General features: G+C 31.0%; 1 protein-coding gene across 6 annotated transcripts in view; it reads left to right on the top strand.

Moving 5' to 3' along the window:
* The first annotated feature begins 7,347 nt into the window (after nucleotides 1-7,347).
* Nucleotides 7,348-18,232, top strand: part of LOC149539855 (uncharacterized) — a 79,220-nt gene continuing 68,335 nt past the window's right edge. Inside the window, exon 1 of one of the 6 annotated variants that reach the window (XM_089801054.1) lies at nucleotides 7,348-7,613. The gene's annotated coding sequence lies outside the window, so the exon portion shown is untranslated. Of the gene's footprint in view, nucleotides 7,692-18,232 lie in introns of all 6 variants that reach the window. The other 5 variants (XM_089801051.1, XM_089801050.1, XM_089801053.1 and 2 more) reach the window with 5 other exon arrangements.

Raw genomic sequence — 18,232 nt, 5'->3', positions numbered from 1 at the left:
ATACTTATTTAAATCAATAAATATTTGAATGTCAAATATCTTTGTGCATATAAAGTATCATGCAATATTATCATGTAATTAATTTAAATAATATTAAAGCATGAATAATTTAATTAATAACATAAATATATATTATTAAATTAAATATTAATATCAATTTCATTTCTAAAATATTAATTTGATTTCTATTTAAGTCTAATATTAATATTTACTTTTCCTTTAATTCATAATGTAATTAGAGATAACTTAAACTTGAAATTATAATATTAATTAAGTTATCTACAATCTCTCTGATAATATTAAATATTCATAACTAGATGATTATATACTGAACTTCACTATATCTTCTCTTAAAATATAACTAAATCACAATTATATATTTATCAATTTGTAACTCCACTTGCATTAATAAATATGTATTAAGTTATATCCCACTAAGAGTTTTAAAATTAATTTATATTTAAAATCCATTTATAAGAAAATAAATAGTATTTATTTATTTTATTTTCAAAATAAATAAATAATTTAATTTAAATTTTTTAAAATTTAAAATTAATAATTAATCTTCTTTTTTTAAAAAAAGTTTTTAAATAAATAAATCAAATTAAATTATAATTTTATAAAATAAAAAATAAACATACAATTAGTATTTTCTCATGCCTTTGATTTCCCAAATCATGCAACCATACTAAACTTAGTTTTCGGTCTTTAATATATTTATTTTCACATGTATGCATAAATTTAGTAACATCATGCTCTTCTCTCAATTAATCTTTTGCTTTTTCAATAAATTTTGCAACCAAATTATTTTTGATATAAGAAAAATATTTATCTTTATTTAGAAAATTCATGATAATCACATGGTTCTAATGACAAATTTAAAGTTGAAACCTTAGTTGTTCAATTTGTTGTTTTCTTCCAATTTTTTATAATCAAATTTTCTTTATATTAAAAAGGATTCTAAAATAATAAAATCATAATAATTTTCTACATTTTTCTACAAATTTTCCTAGTCAAGTTTTCTTGATTAATAACTTTTACTTTTTTAAATCTACAACATAATTCTTTATCCAAACATCAATAGAATAAATTAATAAGCACTATGCAAGCACCTAGGAGACACAGAGTAGACATATGTTTCAATAAAATTTTATAATGGGTTTTCAAACCCTACCTCAAAACCACAGCTAAAATATGAGACAAATTGTGAACGCATGCAAACCCAAACCCTCTGAAACTTTCAACAATTCTTTTGATCCAATTCCGAATTTCGCTCCTCAAATCTTATGTGTGTATAAATGAGCTTGAATCTTTTAATAAAGAGTTTAACTCTACCTAGGGTTTCCAATTTTCAAACATGCAAATGTCTCTCCTTAAAATATTTTTTTATTATCTAATCCTTTCATGCACACTTAAGAACTTTTTAATTAAAATTTTCTTTTATTTTCTTTTCCTCCACATTTTTTTTTATTGGTAAGAGGCCGAAGCGAAGATTCATGATTAATTGTTATAATTTATTAAGCTTGAGTAGATTTGAACCCAATACCTCCCAAATAAGAGGCTCATAATTTATCATTGTGTTGGAGACTCTTACCTTTCTTTTCCTCCACTTTATTAATCAGTGCAAGCACTATTTAAAACGTAGTTTATTATTTAAATTAAAAATAATAATTAAAGCTCATTATTTAATGCAACTATTATTTAATTATTATTAATTAAATAATTATAATAAAGCAATATTAAATCTTTAATCTTTTAATTCTCTTTTTATCCAACTTCTTAAATTAAATCTTTTCAATTAAAGCAAATATTTAATTAATTTCTAATTAATTAAATATCATCATATTCTAATTTCTCTTTAACCAATTTCTAAATTAAACTTCTAAAGTAAGTCTTTTAAATTAAAGCATATATTTAATTAGTTTTTAATTAATTGAATATTCTCATATTTTAATATTTTTTAATCAAATAATATTTAATAATTCTCAATATTATATAACTAACCCAAATATTATAATTGAATCATTTATCAAATAAACCACATAAAAACAACATTACCAAAACTAACCAAATCTCAAAAGTAAACAACACAGAAAAAGATAAACCTATGGATTTAAAAAGTGTCCAATGAAAAGTTAAATACATGTCCTCTTTTTTAGGACAAGTAATTAGGCTATGGCTAGGATTGGACCTAAACATTATCCCCCATTCTTAGCATTGAGTTATTGTGATAGGGCATGCTCATTCTGACAATTCAAGGAAGTCGATGCCTGATACCTGCAAATTTGTATAAAATACAAATATGTACATGTGCATATATACCTAAGCTAAAAAAATAATGGTAGTGAGTGGTACATCATGTAGATCTCGACTAGCAGGTGACTATGACTCCCTCCCTCAACCATATTAGACACATCAAACATAAATGTAAAATAGACACACACACCACACACATGCAAGTATGGGTAAGTATAATAGTAAATCCTAAATATAAATAACATCATATTCTAACATGAATATCTCATCATCGTGAGGACATGCTAAACATATTTCTAAGACACCATATGACATCATCATAAAAGTAATTTCATCAATCAACTAAGAGAAATTAAAGCATCATCACCACCCATAGGAAATTGTTACAATCTGACATAATCAATTACTCAACATATCAAAGTATTGCATTTCAAATATCAAATAAGGGCTAACACAACTATAGAAGAGTCATATAGAACTTTAAAAATTAAGTCCACAATGATAACAAAGGAGGGGTATTACACATTTATACTCCTTTTCTACAAAGGTATGAAGAGTTATGATAGAGGATGGCTCCAACAGGCTAAGTATATGGGGATAGAATGAGAGTGATGAGAGTATGGAAATAGCTTGATTAGGCTGAGAGAGATGGTGGCAGCAGGCTAAGGATACTTGTTAGTTTTGTGGTTTTTTTTAATGCCAACGGAGGATAGTGTCTGGGATGATAGTTGAGTGGTGGAGTAGCGCAAATGAAGGGTCATAATTGATGTGCATTTGCAAAAAAATATTGTTGGAAATTACCTTTATGGTAATTTGTTGTTGGAAATTATCTCTATGGTTGTAATAGGTAGTATGTCTAATCTATAAGGCAAAGTTATGGAAAGGCTTGAAGGTTTTAAGGTGTATGAATTTGGTTACTATATCTTAGAGGATCCTTTTTTAGATGGGTTACTAGCTAGGAACAAGGCACGAGCCACTGTATGATTTAGAAGATATAAATGTTAATGGATACAAAGACATACTATCTTTCTTCTATGAATAAAAGAATACTTAATACTGAAAAAATATTCTTAATAAAATAAAAATATAATATAAAATAAAACTAATATATAGTTTCAATGTTGTTATATAAAAAATAAAAATAAAATATTATTATTTTATTATATAATATAAAACAATTTTACATTAAATTTGGAATAAAATTATGATTATGAATCGTAATTATAATATAAAATTTTGATAAAGACCTATGTATTACATGTATGCCGTTAGAATAAAATTCACTACACATGCATGTCACCTTAGTATTTGATTCGCCAAAGAGTGCACTCCCTAAAATTGACTTGATCCTAACAATTATCAGCATGATCACCTTTAAAGCCTTTTAATATTTGTGCACTATAGTTAACAAAAATTAGAATTTCTTGTTAGGTTGAGGAAGCATTTTTTATTTTACTTTAATAAAATTAAGTTGCATCTCGTACAATAATTGTTGGACATGTTTGTACTCAAATTGTTGCTGAAATGTATCAATTACAACTAAAATATTTTTTAAACTTGTAGTATAAGTAACGAATTAAAGTGAAAAACAATGTTCACATTGTGATGATGTATAAAATGATATCTTCAATGAATGATTAAATGAATGAATGGGGAATTTTAATGTTGCCTATGAGACGAAACACTTAAGAGATCAAGAATCTAATCATAAACCATCTTCATGTTCTTCATAATGTTAGCTCTTTGATTGTGAATCTTTTTCACAAAATCAACAATTTTGTGAATCTTTGGTTCTTCAAAAAGTTGATTTAAGCAACCTTCTTTGAGGATGTTCTCATTTTGAACACATATTATGCTTTCAAGTAATTAAGTTATCAATCATATTTCATTAACTAGGATTACATATTTTTTGAAATGTTGCATACAATTTGTATACAATTGAAGAAATTGAGAAGTTCAGTTTTCAATATGAATTGAGATATCATAATGGAAAATCTATAAATATTGCAATTAAAATAGTAAAAGAAATATCTTACATATGTTGATTTACAAATATCTTAAATATATTTAATTTGAATTATTATTTAATTTTTTATTTCAATATATTTGACGATTAATGGAAATCAAGAATTTTTATACTTATTTAACAAAACTTATTATATATTCTATTATATTCTAGTTTTTAGTTTTAAATTACAATTATAACATGACATGTGTATTATTGAAGCTTCCTTATAAATATTTTTAATAGTTATTTTTAAAAATATTTTGAAGAGATTTTTAAATATAATATATGTATTCGAATATTTTTATAATATTGATTTATTATTATATCAATTTTATTATTATTGTAAAAATATAGTATAACATATAAATAAAATAGACGAATATTATAGATTTCATTTATGTCTATAAAAAATGAAGTAATAAAAAATACAATATTAGTTTACAAGTAGGAAGAGATTCTTTCAGAACATTGCGATTTTTTTAATTGACAAATTTTGTATTTAAATAGCGAAATCATGAAGTTGTTTGAACTAGGTAGATATTCATGTACTTTTAATTTTTGTATATTGCACATAGTAACACATACCTACTTTACATAAAGTATAATATCGTACAAATACAATATGAACTGTTACATTTGATGAAGAAGTAGTACACCTAAGGGGAATAGTTTCTAAAGAGTCATACTCCCTATAGTTTGAGAAAAATGCAAAAAAAAGACATCTAGGAGGTCATAAGAGATGTGTTGAATAAAGAATTTTTATTCTCCGTCACATACAAAGAAGAGACAACAATTGTTCACTAACTACCTATGTTAGTGTGGTTGGATCAACTTTAACAAACTAAACTTGTTAGGCAACATCTTGAAATTTTCTTTTGATACATAACATATTGATGTCCTATGCATGCTAAAGAAAAGCGAGAGGAATCAATTGATTTAGTTCCACTTCTCTTGTAAACCTATAACATAAATATTATCTTCTATTGTACACATACTACAAAGTCTTGAGGGGCACTATGTCATTGTGAATGCCTATATCCTTCAATACATAACAAAAAGCTTTCCTAACAATAATTTTTTTTATTATCATTATAATGAAGCATTTGTTTGTATCACGACCCACCTTGTGAGACTTCTATTTGTAGGAGTTATGCAATCCTTGACTCTGTCATGACTTGGTCGATGGACCTTGACTGATGGCTCTGTGTGTGTGTGTGTGTGTGTGTGTGTGTGTGTGTGTGTGTGTGTGTGTGTTTGAGCTCAACTTTAAATTGATATGTTGTTTGACTATGTGACCATTCATTTTTGGTCTTCATGAGTTTCTCAGATTTAGACCTTTTAGTTGACATGTTCCTAACTTAGACTTGTGCTGTTGTGCTTATTATTGATTTGGTTCTAAGATTTTTAGTCAATATTTTAATTTGATACATTCGACTATGTGATCATGATTTCTTCCATTTACACTTAGCATGCTTGATTTGATACATGACGAAGATGCTGCTGCTACTACTCTATCGTGTAATCATTGGGAATACATCTAATGCTTGATTAGTTAATCCATATTTGATGAATATGACACATGTTTACATACATTAATGATAGTATAATGTAAATTGGGATACAATGTGATATAATGCTATTTCATCTAGTTATTGATTTATTAGGACACTAACCTATTGATGTGGTCTTAAGTGTGTCCGAGTGGTTGTAGGGAAGAAGATGAGAGCGTGGTTAAGGTAGAGGAGACTAGGTCCTCAATAGTCATGAGTATGAATAATCTACCCTGCACACAATATGAAAACCTATGCATTGATGAATTAAAATAATTTTATATCTCTAACCTTATGCAATTAAATTGAAAAAAATTATTATTTTAAAGATAAAGGAATATTTTTTTCTAAAATATATAGATATTTCACTTTATGTTGGAAATTGTTATATGTATTTATGACTCAATAACTCGATAAATGGAAAACTCCTCTATAATATGAGTACCATTCTAATAAGAGCTCTTGCGAGCTGGAGTCCCTGCCTTTTGGCAAGATATAAAAATGAACTATTAGAAGGATTATTCAAGAAAATGCATTTAGGAAAATTGCAATTGTCAAATTGCAAATACATTGTTTAAAAAAAATATAGTATGTACAAGTATTTTAAGTTGGATGGTTTGTTTGTAAAAATTTAATACTAATGACAATTTTATTAAAAAAATAACATTCAACTTATTTGTAAAATTTATAATGTTTTACATTAATAACATAGAATTAGATTAAAAGGATTACATTTATAAGTTAAGTAAGTTAAAAACTAAAGATTACATCATATCTAAAACTTAGTTTAATATATACATTGTAATTTTAAAATTTTATTCTAAAATCAAATGTGAATCCATTTTATTTTTTTATATTTTAAAATTATTTATATGACATATCAAAAAATTAAATAAAAGTAATTCTTTAATTTTACAATTAAAATCATATTTATTTAGTTTATTAGATTGTACTCAAACCTTTTCAAAAAAATACGGGACTGATAATGTTTTAAACATTAGTTTAAGCCGGTGATGGCCCAACTACTCAAGTTAAAATTAATAAGAAGGAGCGATGTTTCATGGGTCCCATGCTCTTGACTTGAGTCAACATAAGATAACAGCTCGTGAAAATGGAAAAGCATTGAAGAGTTCAACTTTCTATTTTTTTATGGGTACGATTAGAAATGAGATTAGAAGTGAGAATTCATAAATGAATTCTAACCAACATATTAATTACATTCTTAGCTTTATCATTTTTCTTACATTTTTCAATTCAAAAAATAAAAAATATGCCCAAGAAAATAGTATTTATCCAATCAGGAAAACAAATTTTTGTTCTCATAAATGAATTAAGAATATACAGCATAAAAACCTTAGCAATATGATAATTGTTTTGAGAAAAAGAAATAAAAGACGGATAAACAAAAACATTAGTTCTTTGCCTTATATATGAAAAAAACTTCAAAAGAAAAAAGATAGAAATAAGGACTCATTAAAGACATGTTAATGAGAGGTAGTGGCTATAAATGAGCAACAAAAACATGTTTAAGATGAAAGCAAAAAATACCCAAAAAAAAACCAAAAGAAAACATAGAGTAACGAGTTCTTGGTTTTTTAAATTTATGGATGAATCTGTGGGAGCAGGGTATTTTTCTTTCTTTTGACTGGTTTTCACTCCTCTGCGAAAGAGCTTAGACGGTTAACGGGCTTGCTGTTGCGGGGTTCAGAGATCATAGTGGGAAGAGGAGAAATTTTACCAAGGGTAGCAACGGGAGTTGGGAAAGAATTTCTGACAGCCAGCATCCGCGAGAAGCAGAGGTGAGCCGGACACTTTCTTTGTTGACCATTGGAAAACAAGAATGTATTCTGAGGCATCATTTCCGTAGCATTTACCAGGTTCTTTAATCTTATTCTTCTCTTTAATAGATATGTTAGATTATTTAGTAAATAATTTAAGTAAACTGCAGGGAGAAAGGAAATTATGTTTTCTGTTTGAATGGCGTAAATTTGTTCTTAATTTCTCTTTGGGGCTGTTTCTCAAATTTCTGAAAGAACAAGACGTCTGCTAGGAATGCAATGAAATTTCCTTTTCTTCCTTCAGCTCACTAATTTTTTTTTTTGAAGATATACCTTTCTGTATGAATATGTTCAGATACTAGGTCATGTTATTTGCTTAATTTGCCACAAATCTTCTCCCAGCTTCATATGTCTGTGAGATAGCACTTCTGGTACATTTGATATGTTTTGACTACAATAAACTTCCGCCAGAAATGCTAGGTTTTCATTGAAATCTGAACCTCACAAGTCTGACTATCCAATCCTCGGCATTTTGTAGTCTAATTTTTTTCATATCCTTGGTTGTTGGTTGCGTGGGCTGAATGGAGAGCAGTCTGAGCCGTTTTTTCTGTATGTAGATGTCATTCTTGTTTGAGGAAGAGGTATGAACTGTTGATAATATGTAAATTGGACTGGGCGGTTTTCATATAACCGCCCTTCTCAAAATTGGAAACCAAATTTTATTAACACCATTAAATTTCCACCATGATATTGTAACATCCCGGTTTCCCGGGTCTAAATTCATAAATGCCATACTCAAAGAAATACAGTTTCTACTACATTTCATAGGAAGACAGTTATATCATTCATGTTCATGTGAATAAGATTAAAAACCTGAAATAACATCAAATGAAATTACTACATAAATTGAAAACCACATACCTCGGAAAATTGAGATCGAAATCAACTAGGAATGCTTTTGCAACCACCCGGGTTAATCCACAAATACACTATAACAATTTCATATGATGACTATCATCTACTGATCTGCTACCTTAAAATCAAATGATTATTACAATTAAATACCACTATATTTTAAATTAGGGCATCACATACCACTGTATAAATTAGGGCATCATTTACCTTCGGTTCATTTACGGCTTTTGATACTGCTATCTCACTTAGGGCTTCTGCTACCACGGATTCAACTAGGGCTTCCGATACCGCTATCTCACTTAGGGCTTCCAATACCACAGATTCATTTTAGGGCTTTCGTGACCATGGATTCAATTTAGGGCTTCCATGACCATGGATTCAATTTAGGGTTTCCGTGACGACGGAATCAAATTGGGCTTCAAATTCCTTTCCTTCCGATTGCTTAATTGTGATAGTAACTCAAGGTTAAAATTATACTTATATTTGATATCCATATAAATGAAAATCAATCCACGAATCTATATCTTGCATCTAGGTGTAAAATAATGATAACAATAAATTAACTCAATTTATCTTTCCTCTTCATAAATCAAAATGATAATACCTGTTTTCGATAAACAATTGAATGCATAGCTTATATCTGTCTGACGCATGTCCGACATTTTGGGAGAGGTGAAACATTGTCAGGAGCTTAACCACCCAACCTCAGACCACAATATATCCCCACACGATCTCTAATGAGAAAGGCCCTCCCTACCCGGAATTGACAGGGGGTCATCTTCAGTTGAAATCATAACGACCAACTATCTTACGATTTCACCAGATTATATCAAATTAAATTGCCAACTGACTTCATGCGAACCTCAAAGGCTATATTTCAAGCTAGGTCAAAAATTGGGATGTAGCATATCATTCCCCTTGTGGTTCATCGTCCTCGATGAACTTGAAATTGCAATGAACATTATAATTGGAATTTAACGTACCATTCCCCTTGTGGTTCATCGTCCTCGATGACCTCTGCAATTTAGACACTAAAAGAATATTCCACATACAATATACATATATATAATCATTGTGATATCGTTTCTTTTCTCAATTGGATCAGATTGAAAATCATAATCGAAACCCAAGATCCATTTTTACTTAAAAGTTTCTAGAAAGATACTTGCATGGTAACATAAAATTGAACACGTACTCACTTGAGTTCACTTTACCGTAATGGTGATCATCTCAACATCGATTGAGTTGATTCTGTTTCATATTCCTGTCATACTTATGTAGACACTTACCAAATCATTAGTTTGATTCTATATTGATATCTTCATTTAAGAGGATTTTTAGGGTTCAATGACTGAAAGTAAGATAAGTATTCAAAATTGAAATTCTTCAGCTAGCAAGTTCTTAAATCACTTATACATACCATTTGGCATAAGGCACTTATTAATGGGTAGATCATCCTTGCAAACTTACAGATTACCTGTAATAGGTTAGTGAATCCATGTTTTTCCATTGTAACCTTGGCCTTCATGCCCAATATTTCATTAGAATAATCATTTCATGATAGGATATCTTCAAAACAATATACAACTCAATAAGTAAAGTCAACATCGCATGTGTATTATACATGTATAACAATGTGCTCAAGGGTAAAAACATGATAAGATCATCAAATCAAGATTATAAACATTTGAAACAATTCATAAGATTCTCCTCATTCATCTATAAATACTTGGGAATTCATCTTTTTCATTCATGTGAATTAGGCTTCCATGCCCATCTCATCAAAGTTTACATCTGTAAACAAGCATTGCTAGTTCTAATTACGCAAGTGTGTTTTACTCCTTACTGGAGCACATAATGGTCTTGTCGTTTAACCAACATCAGGAAGGATCATGGTTCACAGTTTTGTTTTCATTCAGTTCAAGTTCAAATAGATAACAATTTATTTCTATCATTAATTTGGGTCGACAAACCCGATCATGAACATTTTATCAAAATTATATAAACTGTGTTTGGATTGCGCAAGCCTCGGCATCCAGACCCATTTTAATCTTTTCATTCTCGACAAAGAATGGCCCTCCCACCAAGGATAAGGCATATATATCATTTTGGTCTTGCCATCTGAGTATTCAAGTGGGTTGAAGTCCCAACAATTATTCGACAAAATAACTGAAGCGTCTAGACAATCAACATAGATCACTTGTTCCGGCAATTTAGCCTAATTGAGGTCCCAACAGTTATTCGACAAAATAACTGAAGCATTTGGACAATCCACTCTGGCCAAGGATTTCAAATTGTGGGTTTACAACCCGATCTCTACCACTCAACTTGCCAATCCTTTTTATCTTTTTATTAGTTTATACATTTGCCCACTTATATCATTTCAGCCTTCCTGGCTATTCTGAATGATTTTCCAGTGTGATTTTCCAGTATTGCAAATTGCATTTTCAGTTTTTCAAAAATAGTGTTGGACCCAAGGTTTCAGTGTTGAACCCAGTGCTCTGATACCATATGTAACATCCCGATTTCTCGGGTCTAAATTAATAAATGCCATACTCAAAGAAATATAGTTTCTACTACATTTCATAGGAAGACAGTTATATCATTCATGTTCATGTGAATAAGATTTACCGTTAAATTCAGTTAAACAAAATTTCTTAACTAAAAACTTGAAATACCATCAAATGAAATTACTACAGAAATTGAAAACCACATACCTTGGAAGATTGAGATCGAAATCAACTAGGAATGCTTTTGCAACCACCCGTGTTAATCCACAAATACACTATAACAATTTCATATGATGACTATCATCTACTAATCCGCTACCTTAAAATCAAATGATTATTACAATTAAATACCACTATATTTTAAATTAGGGCATCACATACCACTGTATCAATTAGGGCATCATTTACCTTCGGTTCATTTAGGGCTTTTGATATCGCTATCTCACTTAGGGCTTTTGCTACCATAGATTCAACTAGGCCTTCCGATACTGCTATCTCACTTAGGGTTTCCAATACCACGGATTCATTTTAGGGCTTCCGTGACTATGGATTCAATTTAGGGCTTCCGCGACCACGGATTAAATTTAGGGTTTCCGCAACGACGGAATCAAATAGGGCTTCAAATTCCTTTCTTTCCAATTGCTTAATTGTGATAGTAACTCAGGGTTAAAATTATACTTATATTTGATATCCATATAAATGAAAATCAATCCACGAATCTATATCTTGCGTCTAGGTGTAAAATAATGATAACACTAAATTAACTCAATTTATCTTTCCTCCTCATAAATCAAAATGATAATACTTGTTTTCGATAAACAATTGAATGCATAGCTTATATCTGTCTGACGCATGTCCGACATCTTGGGAGAGGTGAAACATTGTCAAGGGCTTAGCCACCCAACCTCAGACCACAATATATCCCCACATGATCTCTAATGAGAAAGGCCCTCCCTACCCGGAATTGACAGGGGGTCATCTTCACTTGAAATTATAACGACCAACTATCTTACCATTTCGCTAGATTATATCAAATTAAACTGCCAACTGACTTCATGCGAACCTCAAAGGCTATATTTCAAGCTAGGTCAAAAATTGGGATGTAACCGATATTTGTAATATTGCTTCTGGTTTCAACTGTATGAGATTTTTTTAGTACCAACATTTCAATCATACTTTGTGATCCATCATTAGGATTAATAAGAGAGCATAAGGAGAAGAATGAAAGATTGCAGAACACAAGCAACTAAAAAGAAAAAGAGAAGTGGGAGGTAGCACGGAAGCTAACAAATTAAAAAATGTGACAAGACAGGAATAAAAAATTATTAAAACAAAAACAAAAACTAAATAATAAAAGCTAGAGCTAAAATATTCAAAAGCAACAAAGAAGGACAAACAATCAAAATCAGCAAATTGTAGCTATGTCCTCCCTTTGTTATTAATTTCAATGTTAACTGTTTGTTCATTGTAATGGGACTGAATTGGTCAAGTCTGAGGAAACACAGGCTTGAACTTACTTTCTAGTAAGAGTGTTACTATGTTTTGTTTACCATAACTCAAAAACCACATTTAGAGGATGTAAGTACCACGCGTCGTTTAATTGCATTGTATCTTTGGTGGACTTCATTATCTTATTTTGATATTTTTTTTCCTGTCCAAGGATAAATACACCAGTCAATGAAGATTGCTTAATGCTTGTGTGCGCAAAAAATATCACGCCTTAAGCTCTTTTTAATATCTTAATTTCTGCTATGATCGTTTTCCTTCGTAGCAGCATGGCTGCAATGTGATTAGGAACTTCATTTGATGTGTAAGCATCCATTTGTCTTCCAATCTGAACTTGAAATGTCTATCAGGCTAAACTTGTGGAACCTATATAGTAATGTGTCTTTGGAAAGATTAAAACTGTAGGCTAAAGCTGCTAGAAAGTGTCTGTAACTTTTAAAATGAAACGATGAGTCAGTTTTGTATAAACTCATTTCATCTTGCAATTAGAAAATCTTGGCAAGGTGTAATTTGCTGGGAACGTTGAAAACGGCCCCCAGTCCCTTAAATTATGACATTGTCTAGTAGTTTACCCATTATCCAAACTGATACGAGAATTGGTATCTATGCCTTTCACATTAGTATATGTTATTATAAATTATAAATTTTCTGTTTAAGTAATCCCGATGGATGGGTTGGTTGGACGGTGAGAGTTGATAGTTGATTGTATCATCTGAGGATGATGGGTAAGAAGAAAATGATTAGTTGTTTTTGTTGATGTTTGGTAGCTTCAGTTGGATAAACCTATGAGACTAAGCTATTGAAGAGAAATTAATATAATAATGATTCATGAAAATTATATATATATATTCATTAATTATGTAATAATGAATAGACATGCTCTATGAAGGGACATGTCTCTCCATGTCTCATTCACAAAATATATATATATATATAAAAGAGAAAGATTGCTGCCTTTGAAAAATACATACCGAATAGGTAGTGCTAATATATTTGTAGTGATCCTTATAAATCAACATGGTATCATAGCCATGTTCCCTTGAACAAAGCTTTACCGCTTAAAGGAAGATCCTAAAGACCTGAATACTATAAGGATAAAGATTGTAGAAAATTTGCTACGCAGGTGTGATGAGCAAAGTGTAGATGGATGCGATAACAACTATGAGTTCTATTTCTATAATGTACAATCAAATACAAATGAAATACCACAATGGTCAAAGACTGGCTATGAAGATCAATATAAAGTCTTGCAATGCAATGGCGTTGAGATTTGGATCTAAAGGGAGTCTTGATGACAAGCCTCTTAATAGCATTGATTCAAATGACATACGGGTTTGAGAGAACAAATTCCTGAAGCATTGCATCGACCCACACCGACATCAGATGAGAGGATATCATATAATATTTTTACCATATTTTTAAACTGTAGCCTCCACTTAATGTACATTGAAGTTGGTGGTCTCCTCTACATGAGGATCGGTCATATTTGCATGATTAGAGAAAACATCAAATAGGCATGAATCAATCATAGTATTGTTATATATGATTGAATTCTGGTGACTCCATGTCAAACCAGTGGACAAATGGTCCGTAATCGAAGATATTGGACCATTGTGCTTAGTTTCATAGACGGCTGCATTCAGTGTTAGAGAATAAGATTACACATTGAATATTGTTGATTCTAGATTGGATGTCATAAGGAAATTAGTATTACATCCGTACAATGCTAAGAAAGGAAGCCTTCAATTTTATCTGCTGATATTAACGACAATTGCACAGGAAAGGAAATACAAAGTCTGTAGATTCATAAAGAGGCCTACAGAAAGTGAAATTCACAGGAGCAGAGGAAGTAGTGAAGGAGCAAGCATAAATGAATTATTGTTATGCAAGTGTCTAAGGGAAGATGTCGTAGAGCAATTCTAGAGTCATGTGTGTTACAACTTTACAGTTTCCATGGTAGAAGTTTGTGCTCTAGATATGTATTCTGGAAGGATCGTCTCTGCCACAACAAACCAATGTTGACCACCGGAGTTGAACACTCATTCAAGACTTGATGACAATATTCGCAGAATACAATTGGAATGATCGAACTAGTATTTCTTTACATAGAACTTGAAAAGGAGTAACAAGAAATCCATGAGTGATAGGGAGAATCACAAGATGGGGAGACAATCACATCGCGTATCAAGGAGGAGATATAACTCAATATTCTCAAGATTTGGGTTTAGTCTAAGCCATCAGTATATTGATTTGATATAAATATATGCCTGATAATCATGAAGGAGTGTACTTCAACTGTTGAAGTGTCATTATAAACTTAGAATTTTTTAAAGTGCTATATAAGTCTGACAAGTTATTTTGTTAGTAAGAGACATCTACTTTGAAGAGACATAACTCATATTTGAAACATTTAAATAAAGAGGCATGTACAAACAAAATAGATGTTAGTGATTGGAGAATAGAAGAGATAAATAAAGGATATATATTCAGATTTATGAAATCTAATATATATATATATATGTCAGAATAATGTGAGAGATTTAACAAGTGTGTGTGGAATAAAAGAGGACGAACCAAAAAGTATTAAAGATTGCATTCAAGGAAGAAAGATTGCTATTTGCTTTGATCCTTTCTGATTTGTTGTATATGGGCCCTCATTAGAACAATCTGCATTAACGCTATTGATGCGCATATAAGTATTTATCATCATAAAGTGTTTAGGGCCGTTTCAGGGTTTTGGGGCAAAAAGGAACAAAAATATAATTAAAAAATCAATTAAACACATGTTTTTTAAAGTCACTTAAGTGAATGGGTGTTGAAAAAGTATGGATGCTTTCCAAATGTGCCTGGATGCTCTTTGGATGCTCTCAAATGCATTTTGCGCACATCCGCAGGCGTTGGACGAACTTCCAGTGAGTACCAGTGCAACATCCAAACGCATCCATGCATTCGAAAGCACCAGAACTAGCATTTGGTGATCTCTTAGACGCACTAGTAACTTAGATATTAACTACACAATAATGAATAGACATGTCCCATGAAGGGACGTGTCTCGTTCACAATATATATAAAAGAAATTGCTGCCTTTGAAAAACACATATTGAACAGGCAGTGCTAATACATTTGCAGCAATCCTTATAAATCAACAATTTTGTTCATTGTAATAATCAGATATGTGTTCTATGTTACTTCTACTCCGAGGAAGAAGTTAATGATATGAATGTCTAGCATAGATCAGTGTGGAAAAATATCGATAAATGCTTTGGTTAATCTTGATATCATGAGATGATATCTAAAATGGTGGATATCTTTTGATCAAAGATATCCTTAAAACTTGTCATTCCTGATTTTTACATTGAAGTAATCTTGTGTTTAACCTCCCTAGCTATGAGGGAGTGTTGATATTTGCTAGCTTTAGTCGAATAAACCTATGAGAATAAACTATTGAAGTGAAATTAATATCATAACGATTCATGAAAATTATGTGTGTGTGTAAAATTAAGATTTTCATTATATTAGCTACACAATTATAAGTAGACATGTCCCATGAAGGGACATGTCTCATTCACAATATATATAAAAGAAAATTGATGCCTTTGAAAGACACATACTAAACAGACAGTGTTAATACATTTGCAGCAATCCTTATAAATCAATAGTGTTGCTCATTATAATAATCATATATGTGTTCTATGCTACTTCTACTCCGAGGAAGAAGTTAAGGATATGAATGTCTAGCATAGATTAGTGTGGGAAAATATCGATAAATGCTTTGGTTAATTTGGATATGTCTAACATCTAATCAGGTAGATATTTCCTATTTCATTCCTTGTGGTAAGATCTAGACAAACTTGTAAAATCTACTATCTTTTTGTGTGTGGCATAGTGTTTTAGAGATTGATTGGAGACTATGGATTAACCTTTCTAATAGAGTGTGCATTTAAATGGATTTAATTCTTATTGAGATCCATGATTGCTAATAGGAAATATGGAGTAGATGTGCTAAATGTTTTTTTTAGTCTTTTGAATAGAATGTTTGAACTCTTGATTAAAATGTTGAATCAAAGAGAGTTTTACTTTTCTTGCATTTGTGAAGATGTTTTTATTGACGTAAATTTTTGGAAGGGTGCTGAATGTGGTTAACCAGGGAAGGATAGTTGGAAATATTGTAATTTTCACATTGCCTACCAATAGAAGTCTAGTATTCAATGCTTTGGCCAAAGCTATTTTAGCATATGTTTCTTAAAATATACTAGTTATGTTTCATCTCCGTACCACATCCATGTTAGTTTTACATTAGGCATATGTGCTAGTAGTTATGTTTACGGCTCCATCATATCCATCCAATCCACCAATTTCGAGTTGCTAGGTTTCTTGGGTAGGGTTGGGGAATTCTTCGTGTTAGGAATGACCTTGGGGGAGCTACTCGCTCCGTGGTTCGGTGAAAAAAGCACTTGAGCCACACTTCCGTCTTGTGATAGCACATGGACGTTATTTGAAGGCTAAGGAGATAGAGATGCATGCAAATGGACAAAGGTTCAATGGCATATTTATTCCATATACTTTGTTCGACCTTTATGGTCTCGTACCTTATTGATGTACTTTTATTATGTTGTTCTACTGTACTTGTCATGTTGGTTTACATCCTTATTTGCTCCTTGATTTAGATTTGATGTTCATGATTAAGTAAGGTGAAATCTCTGTTGATTTATGGAGGTGTAAACTAGATAGTGCGGGGGGGGGGCGAGGTGAATTAGAATCTTGAACTCTTTTAAAACTTTTCACAGATTCATTCACATCTATCAATATCTTGTGCTTGTAAAACTTCTAATGTAAATTTGCTATAACATGTAAATCAACTCAGTCACATGCATGAAGTAAAAACACATAACACAATATTTGTTACCCAAAAACTCTCCAAGGTGAAGGTAAAACTGGGGTGGGGATCACACCCACAAATCTTCACTATTGCAGTATTAAAGTTAACCAGTTAAGGTTACAATTTTTGACCATAAAATATGATCTACTCTGTGAGGAGTCTATCCTGTTAAAGACTTAAGAGACTGTTAGGTCTCACCTTGTTAGAGGATTTAACACTTCTAATAAAGTAAAGACTCTATTAGGAGATTTACAAAGATTTGTTAAGACCACTTTGTTAAGAGATTTACCTTGATTCAAGTCTGTTAAAACTAATTCAGTACTCGACTCTCGGTTTGCCCTGTAAGCTGATTTCGAGTCTTCTCCTTACTAACTAATCCTCTCCTATGATCTGATAACACTTGTCTTTCCCTTCCACTTCACTGTTTATGAATAGGTCACTTGCTTTGTTAGATGATAACCCTTCAATGACTTCGTGTCTTTTCAATCCTTCATAGTATAATGCTTCATGTTCACACATATACTCTTCTCTCCTTCTTCTCCTTCGTCATGTATATGATATAGGTTAAGATCATCGTTATTTAAAGATTTCCGTAAGCCGTTTTCTAGATAGTTCCATGTTTTGCCTCTTCATCTTGATCATTGAACATACAACATAGGGATATGTGATCCACGTCATGTAAATGATCTATAACAACCTCTTGAAAACTTAAATAATCCTTCCAAGTTGGCTTGATAATCATTTTGCCTAAAACTCTAGAGTCTATTCCATTCCTGACTTTTGTGTAAACTCTACGTAGCCCGGTCTTTACTGTCTTTGATGCTTGGCAT

The sequence above is a fragment of the Cupressus sempervirens genome, chromosome 9, assembly GCF_028749045.1.
Source record: "Cupressus sempervirens isolate cs-2001-9-10 chromosome 9, ASM2874904v1, whole genome shotgun sequence".
NCBI classification, from domain to species: Eukaryota; Viridiplantae; Streptophyta; class Pinopsida; order Cupressales; family Cupressaceae; genus Cupressus; species Cupressus sempervirens.
This window is presented reverse-complemented; position numbering and strand designations above follow the sequence as displayed.